General features: G+C 49.9%; 1 non-coding gene across 1 annotated transcript; it reads right to left on the reverse strand.

The window, feature by feature from the left end:
- Nucleotides 1–2232: 2232 nt before the first annotated feature.
- LOC142447484 (U6 spliceosomal RNA) lies at nt 2233–2341 on the reverse strand. Its single transcript, XR_012784183.1, has one exon. It is a non-coding gene; the product is annotated as a U6 spliceosomal RNA (small nuclear RNA).
- Nucleotides 2342–6790: the final 4449 nt, after the last annotated feature.

The raw sequence follows: 6790 nt of genomic DNA on the forward strand, positions 1-6790 counted from the left end.
AAGAGTGGGTAAGTAAGCTGAAAGCGGAGTTTCATTCTGAGGCAGAGAATAGTTTAGGACAAAAGAATGGCTGTATAGAATTTTAAATGGGCTGAGACCCCTGAGCTCCCTGGGGGAAGCCCGGAGGTGGGTTAAGGCAACAGGAAGGAGATCTGGCCAAGAGAGGCGGACCTCTAAGGAGAGCTTAGTTAACTGGGACTTTAAAAGTCCGTTGGAGTGCTCAACCTTGCCTGACGACTGGGGGCGATAAGGAATATGTAGTTTCCAATCCACTCCCAGGGCAGCTGAGACCTGTTGGGACACCTGCGAAATGAAGGCTGGGCCAATGTCAGACTGGATAGAGTGTGGAAGGCCAAACCGAGGGATTCTAGATTTCAGAAGAGTTTGATTGACAACATCTGCTGTTTCCCGGCTGGTAGGGAATGCTTCAGTCTACCCTGGGAGGTGCCCACGGAATTGCCGGAGGTTTCTTGGAGGCTGAATATTGCTCTGGGAGGAGCGTCTGACCCCTGGGTGGCTACAGCGGCTAAAAGGAAATGGGCAGCATGAGGTTGCTGAGGTATTATGGAAATGGGGGCTTTAAGGCGTTGTAAGATGTCGCGCCCGAGCAATGGGACAGGACATGAGAGATTATTAGGAATGGAGAGGAGAAAGGGTGTAGGGAACTGCATGTCCTCCAACCCTGGATTTAAGCCATGTACGACCTTTATGAATTTACTCTGTTTCCTGCCATACAAACTGCCTTGAGATTTTACTGCCCTTTGTCTCAATTCCCGCCAGAGGCTGGCTGCATTGACCCTTGCTAGGATTGGTGCTCTTTCACTAGCAGCTGCTATGTTCATTGGTCAATACATGACTGGTGGCATCTCCCCCCAGGCTCAAGGTATGCTTCATTAGCATACTTACCTGTTTGATAAGTTGCTACCTCAGCTGTACCTTATTTTACATGTGACATAATGGTGCCCGCCCTTCGCTGGCTATTTAAACCTCTGCTCTCAACTCAATAAATGAGGCTTGATCAGATTTCTGTCTTGCCTCCATTTCTCGTGCCCTTGCCCATCTTCATTCCTAGTTCCTCTTTCAGGTATCCACGTTGTTGATGTCCCGCGGGACGGGACAAAAGGGTATTGATTTCAGATACAAGGCAAGAGAGGGTTTTTTTTGGGTGTTGAGGTGCCATCAACCCCCACCACAGTGACCATGGAAGGGAGACTTCACCTGGCATATGAAGGAAGGGTGGAATAGCCACCGTGTCCAATAAAACAGAAGTGGACTTACCCGCTACCTGGATGGTGACCCTGGTCTCGGCTAAGGTTATTGGGGTGTCCGAGTGCAGGCATCTTCAGTCTTCTTCAGCAAGCCCCAGCAGTTCAGCAGCCGGGAAGGACTGTATTGTGGCCCTGGCTAACCCCAGCTGTTGAGGAAGTCGGGGGAAGCCTGCAAGCGGGCAGTCAGACTTCCAATGCCCTCTTTGGTGGCACATTGGGCACGGCTTGGTGGGGGGGTTGGAGGTTTGGGCATTGGCAAGCCCAATGTCCGTCCTTACCGCACTTAAAACCAGCCCTGGCAGGGCTGCATCCCGTTTTGCGCGAGGATCTTATTTATTTATTTATTTAAACATTTTATTAGAGACTCATACAACTCATCACAATCCATACATACATCAATTGTATAAAGCACATCTGTACATTCTTTGCCCTCATCATTTTCAAAGTATTTGCTCTCCCTTTGCATCAAGTCCTCTTTTTTCCCCTCCCCGCGCCCCCCTTCCTCATGAGCCCTTGATAATTTATAAATTATTATTTTGTCATATCTTGCCCTGTCTGACGTCTCCCTTCACCCCCTTTTATGTTATCCTTCTCTCAGGGAGGAGGTCACATGTAGATCCTTGTAATTGGTTCCCTCTTTTTAACCCACTCATTCTCTACCCTCCCAGTATCGCCCCTCACACCCCTGGTCCTGAAGGTATCATCCGTCCTGGATTCCCTGTGCATCCAGCTCCTATCTGCACCATTGTACATCCTCTGCTCCATCTAGACTTGCAAGGTTGAATTTGGGTCATGGTACTTGGGGGGGCGGTGGGGGGGAGCATTTAGGAACTGGAGGAAAGCTGTATTCTTCATCGGTGCTACATCGCTCCCTGCAGTCAGGGATCTCCAGGGGCCAACAAATGGGCTTTGGGTCTCCACTCTGCACTTCCCCCTTCATTCACTATGGTAAGATTTTTTTTTTTTAAATATGGAACGCTTCACAAATTTGCGTGTCATCCTTGCGCAGGGGCCATGCTAATCTTCTCTCTGTATCATTCCAATTTCAGTATATGTGCCGCTGAAGCAAGCACAATATTTTTTTTTCTGATGATGCCTGATACCTGATCTCATTGACACCTCATGATCGCAAAGGGTGGTGTGCTTCTTCCATGTGGGCTTTGTTGCTTCTGAGCTAGATGGCCGCTTGTTTACCTTCAAGCCTTTAAGACCCCAGACACTATCTCTTTTGATAGCCGGGCACCATCAGCTTTCTTCGCCACATTTGCTTATGCACCCGTTTGTCCTCGGCGATCGTATCATGGAGGTGTGCACCCAATGATATGATTTTTTGTTCTTTGATGCCTGATAACTGATCCCTTCGGGACCACGTGATCACACAGGCTGGTGTATTCTTCCATGTGTGCTTTGTTACTTCTGAGTTAGATGGCCGCTTGTTTACCTTCAAGCCTTTAAGACCCCAGTCACTATCTCTTTTGATAGCCGGGCACCATCAGCTTTCTTCACCACATTTGATTGTTCACCGGCTTTGGCTTCAGCGGTTGTATCAGGAAGTTGTGCGAGGATCTTTAGGCCCCGCCCCTGCTGGCCTCAGGGCAGCTACCAGAGCTTGGGTTTGCAGCACCACCTTGTGGTGTAACCTGGACTGCTGGGCTGATTCAGCCACTTCCTCCAGGCGGTAAAGACTTTAAAGGCCGTTTTTCACCAGATCCGGCAAGTGGGGCTTGTGGCCTCTCCTCTGCCTTCTTTAACTTTTTTCCTTATATCTGGGGCTGACTGAGAGACAAAATGAGAGGCTAAAACCGCTGCTCTGGCTGGGGTTTGGGGTCTAGCTTGGTATATAGGGTGAGGGCTTCCTGGAGGCAGTTTACAAAAACGGCAGGATTTTCACCCTTAGAATGCGTAACCTCTTTGAAGCTTTTCAAAGTTGACTGCCTTATTAGATGCTGTTTCCATCTCCTGCACTAGGCTCTTTATTAGTAAATCCCTGTGGTTGCTACCCCCTGTTCCTGGCTGATAATTCCATCCTGGGTCCTTAGCAGGAACGGCTGTATGGCCTACCGGTACAGTATTATCCACCAGGTTAGTTTGATCTGTATACTGTATGGCCGCAAGATAAACTCATTCCCTTTCATTGGGCGTTGAGGTGGAAGCCAGGATAACATATATATCGTCATAGGTAAGAGCATATGCCTGAGCCAAACAATGAAACTCCTTGATATAACTGCTAGAATTGGCAGAGAAGGAGCCCAGGTGCTTTTCAATTTGGGACAGATCCTGGAGGGAAAAAGGCACGTGGACCCGAACCACCCCTTCGGCTCCCACCACTTCCCTAAGAGGCAAGAGGTGGGAGCGAGTATGCGCAGATACCAGGGAAGAAATGGAAAGGCAGAGGGTGTTGAAACGGGTGGAGAAGAAATGGGAGAGGCAGAGGGTGGTGAAACGGGTGGAGAAGAAATGGGAGAGGCGGAGGTGTGGGCCGGAGCCGAGGGCTGTGATGGCTGTGCAGTCACAGAGGGGGTGATGGTGGCTATAGAGGAGGGGGTGCTGGACGTAAGGCAGAGGAGATTCGGAGGAAGGAGGATTAGGGTGTGAGAGAAGAAGGGGTCCAGGGGGAACTCCAAGGGTGTCTGGTTCCTCAGTAAATGCCGAAGACCCGGGGAGGAGGGGCAGTCTTGGACTTGGTATTGCCTATGATGCCCCGGTACTTCGGAGAGTTATCCTCCAAGACAAGGTGTCCCCATGTTGGAGGAGAACTCTAGGATTAATGGAGGCAGTTCTCTGTGAGACGTCTTCCAGGTTGCGAGGTCCGTGAATGGGAGCGGAAAGCCGTCCCTGGCTGGCGGCCACAACACAGGACAGGAAGGACTCCACAGAGAAGCAATGGGGAAGGACTTACCCGAGTCCAAAACTGATCGCTCTGTACTCAACCACCAAGGTTCAGTTGTAGAAGAGTCCCTTGGGGGATGGGGGAGACTGGCCACAGAGGGGGTCTTTTTCCTGGGTTTTCAGCACCAATGTAAGGTAGTCGAGAGGCACCAGAAATCAAATCAGCCGAATTAGAGCAAACAGGCTTTATTGGGGAGAAAAACCCAACCTGGGCGAAGTCCCATGGTCCACAGTGTCTGGGCCGAGGTAGTCGTGCCGGGCTATCGGAGTGACCCTTTTATTGCTGGGAGACATGTGGCTGGGCTGGCCCTGGCCCCGTGTCTAGTAAGGTGGTCAGGGATTGGAAGGTACAGGCATGGCCGGTTTCCTGACTAGGCAGAGGTGTCTGCCAGGGATTGGTGGAGCAGGCGCGCTGCCTGAGTCCCTGGTCAAAGGTGCCCACCCAGGATTGGTGGACATTGGCACGTCCGCTCCCCTAGCCAGGTAAGGAAATCTGCTGGTGATTGGTAGACACAGGCACGTCTGTGCCCCTAGCCAGGTAAGGGAGCACTTCCTAGTTCCTGGGAGAGCGCACACATAGCTGAGTGCTAGGTCCGGAGAGAATTGCATCAGCCAACTCTGATCAGCTCAGCATGGGGTGGGGGTTTATTGATTTGGCCAGACATATACAATAGCAATAGAATATTGAGAAAACATCTCAGCCCAGTCAGGATCAAGTCCATAAGTCCAATATTAGCCCAAATGTCCACAAATTCCTCTTTAGACGCATGAAACACACACAATGATGTCAGATGCAGGAAGATCACAGGCCAGTGGATGGAAGTCTTGTGGATCCAGTGGCGGTGTAAACATCTCAGCATTGTCAGGGTTCTCCATGTGGCTTCTCTGCCTCCAGAGCTCTAGTGTAGCTCCATGTGTCTTGTCAGCGGAAGTGTCTTGCAGGGAGTCAGCATGGGTCCTACCTGCAGGGAGCTATTTATCTCCTTAGTGTCTCCAAATGAAGTCATCAAGCTGTGACCTGATTGACAGGCTAAAACTCCACTCCTTCACTTGTAAGTCTCAAATTGACAACAGATTACGTAACTACCATATACTATTAATCGTTCCATCTCACAGGTGAAGAAACTGAGGCACAAGACCGCAAAATAACTTGTTTCAAGAAGTGAGAGAACTGAGACTTGAAGGCAACAGAACAGGACTTTGAGGCAACAGAAAGAACAATTGGGTTCACCTGCCCCTCAGGTGCACCTTGCGTTCATTATCCCATTCACGATGTCCCTAAGGCAAGGTGTCCTTATTTTACATCCAGTCCAAACACCTCAAGAGAAGTAGTCATTTGTGCTGAGCCCTGGTGGTGTAATTGGGTTATATTTTGGGCTGCTAATAGTAAGATCGTTTGTCGTCTGTAGCAATTAGTTTGAAACCCTCCGCTCGCCCCTCCTGAGAAGACTTTTTGCTCCTGTTAACAAGGTCCAGCCCCAGAAACTCACAGTGGCACTGTACTCTGTCCTCCAGGGCAACTCAATGGTAGTGTTTTGGTTTAGACCTCTAGATAATTAGAGAAGGGATTACGGGTGGTGGAAATACCAAAGCATGTTTTCTTATGAAAGGGTGGCACTTGGAGGTGGCAGAGGATGAACAGTGTCCACGTGCAGACAGGTGGAAGAGGGTCAAGAAAGGCCACAGGCTGCTGAGTAGCTATCACTGAAGGGCCTGGGTTAAGTAGAGCTCTGCGTGGGGCCCTCCTGTGGACGCTAGGCTAAGGGGATCCTGGAAGACTATTTCAACTGCTCCACCCCTACCTGTACCAGAGAATATCTAGTTTACATAAGCTCTAGCTATCACAGGTTTATAAGGTATTTTCGAAGGAATTCAATTTGTAACTATACCTTTGAGGCATCTCAGAAATTAGGCTTTTCCCTGCCTCCTATTGCACTTGTGAGAAAGCAGAAATAGCCAGTTGGCTCTGCAGGACCCAACACGTTAAGCGTATTAGGCTTCCTATCTTCTTTCCTGCCACACTTTGTCAAAGCCACTTCTCTGAGGTCGTTCTCTTTGTTAAGAGTTTTAAATACCACATCCCTGAAACATCCTAGCTGCTTCTAATTTCAGGTCCCTTGGGGTCTCTCCAGGAACCCTGGTGATGTCGGGGTTACTCATTGGCCTGCTAACTGCAGTTCGAAGCCCCCAGCGGCTCCTCTGGAGAAAGATGGGGCCATTTACTCTCTTCTGCTCTTGTAAAGAGTCACAGTCTCAGAAACCACAGGAGCAGTTCCACCCTGTCCTATAGTGTCACTATGAGACAGCATCGACTCACTAGCAGTGAGGGTGTGTGTGTGTGTGTCCCACAGGAGCAGTTCTACCCTGTCCTATAGTGTCGCTATGAGTCAGCATCGACTCACTAGCAGTGAAGGTGTGTGTGTGTGTGTGTGTGTGTCCCACAGGAGCAGTTCCACCCTGTCCTATAGTGTCGCTATCAGTCAGCATCGACTCACTAGCAGTGAAGGTGTGTGTGTGTGTGTGTGTGTCCGTCCCACAGGAGCAGGTCTATACTGTCCTATAGTGTCGCTGAGTCAGCATTGACTCACTAGCAGTGAGGGTGTGTGTGTGTGTGTGTGTCCCACAGGAGCAGT

The sequence above is a fragment of the Tenrec ecaudatus genome, chromosome 4 (assembly GCF_050624435.1).
Source record: "Tenrec ecaudatus isolate mTenEca1 chromosome 4, mTenEca1.hap1, whole genome shotgun sequence".
Taxonomy (NCBI): Eukaryota; Metazoa; Chordata; class Mammalia; order Afrosoricida; family Tenrecidae; genus Tenrec; species Tenrec ecaudatus.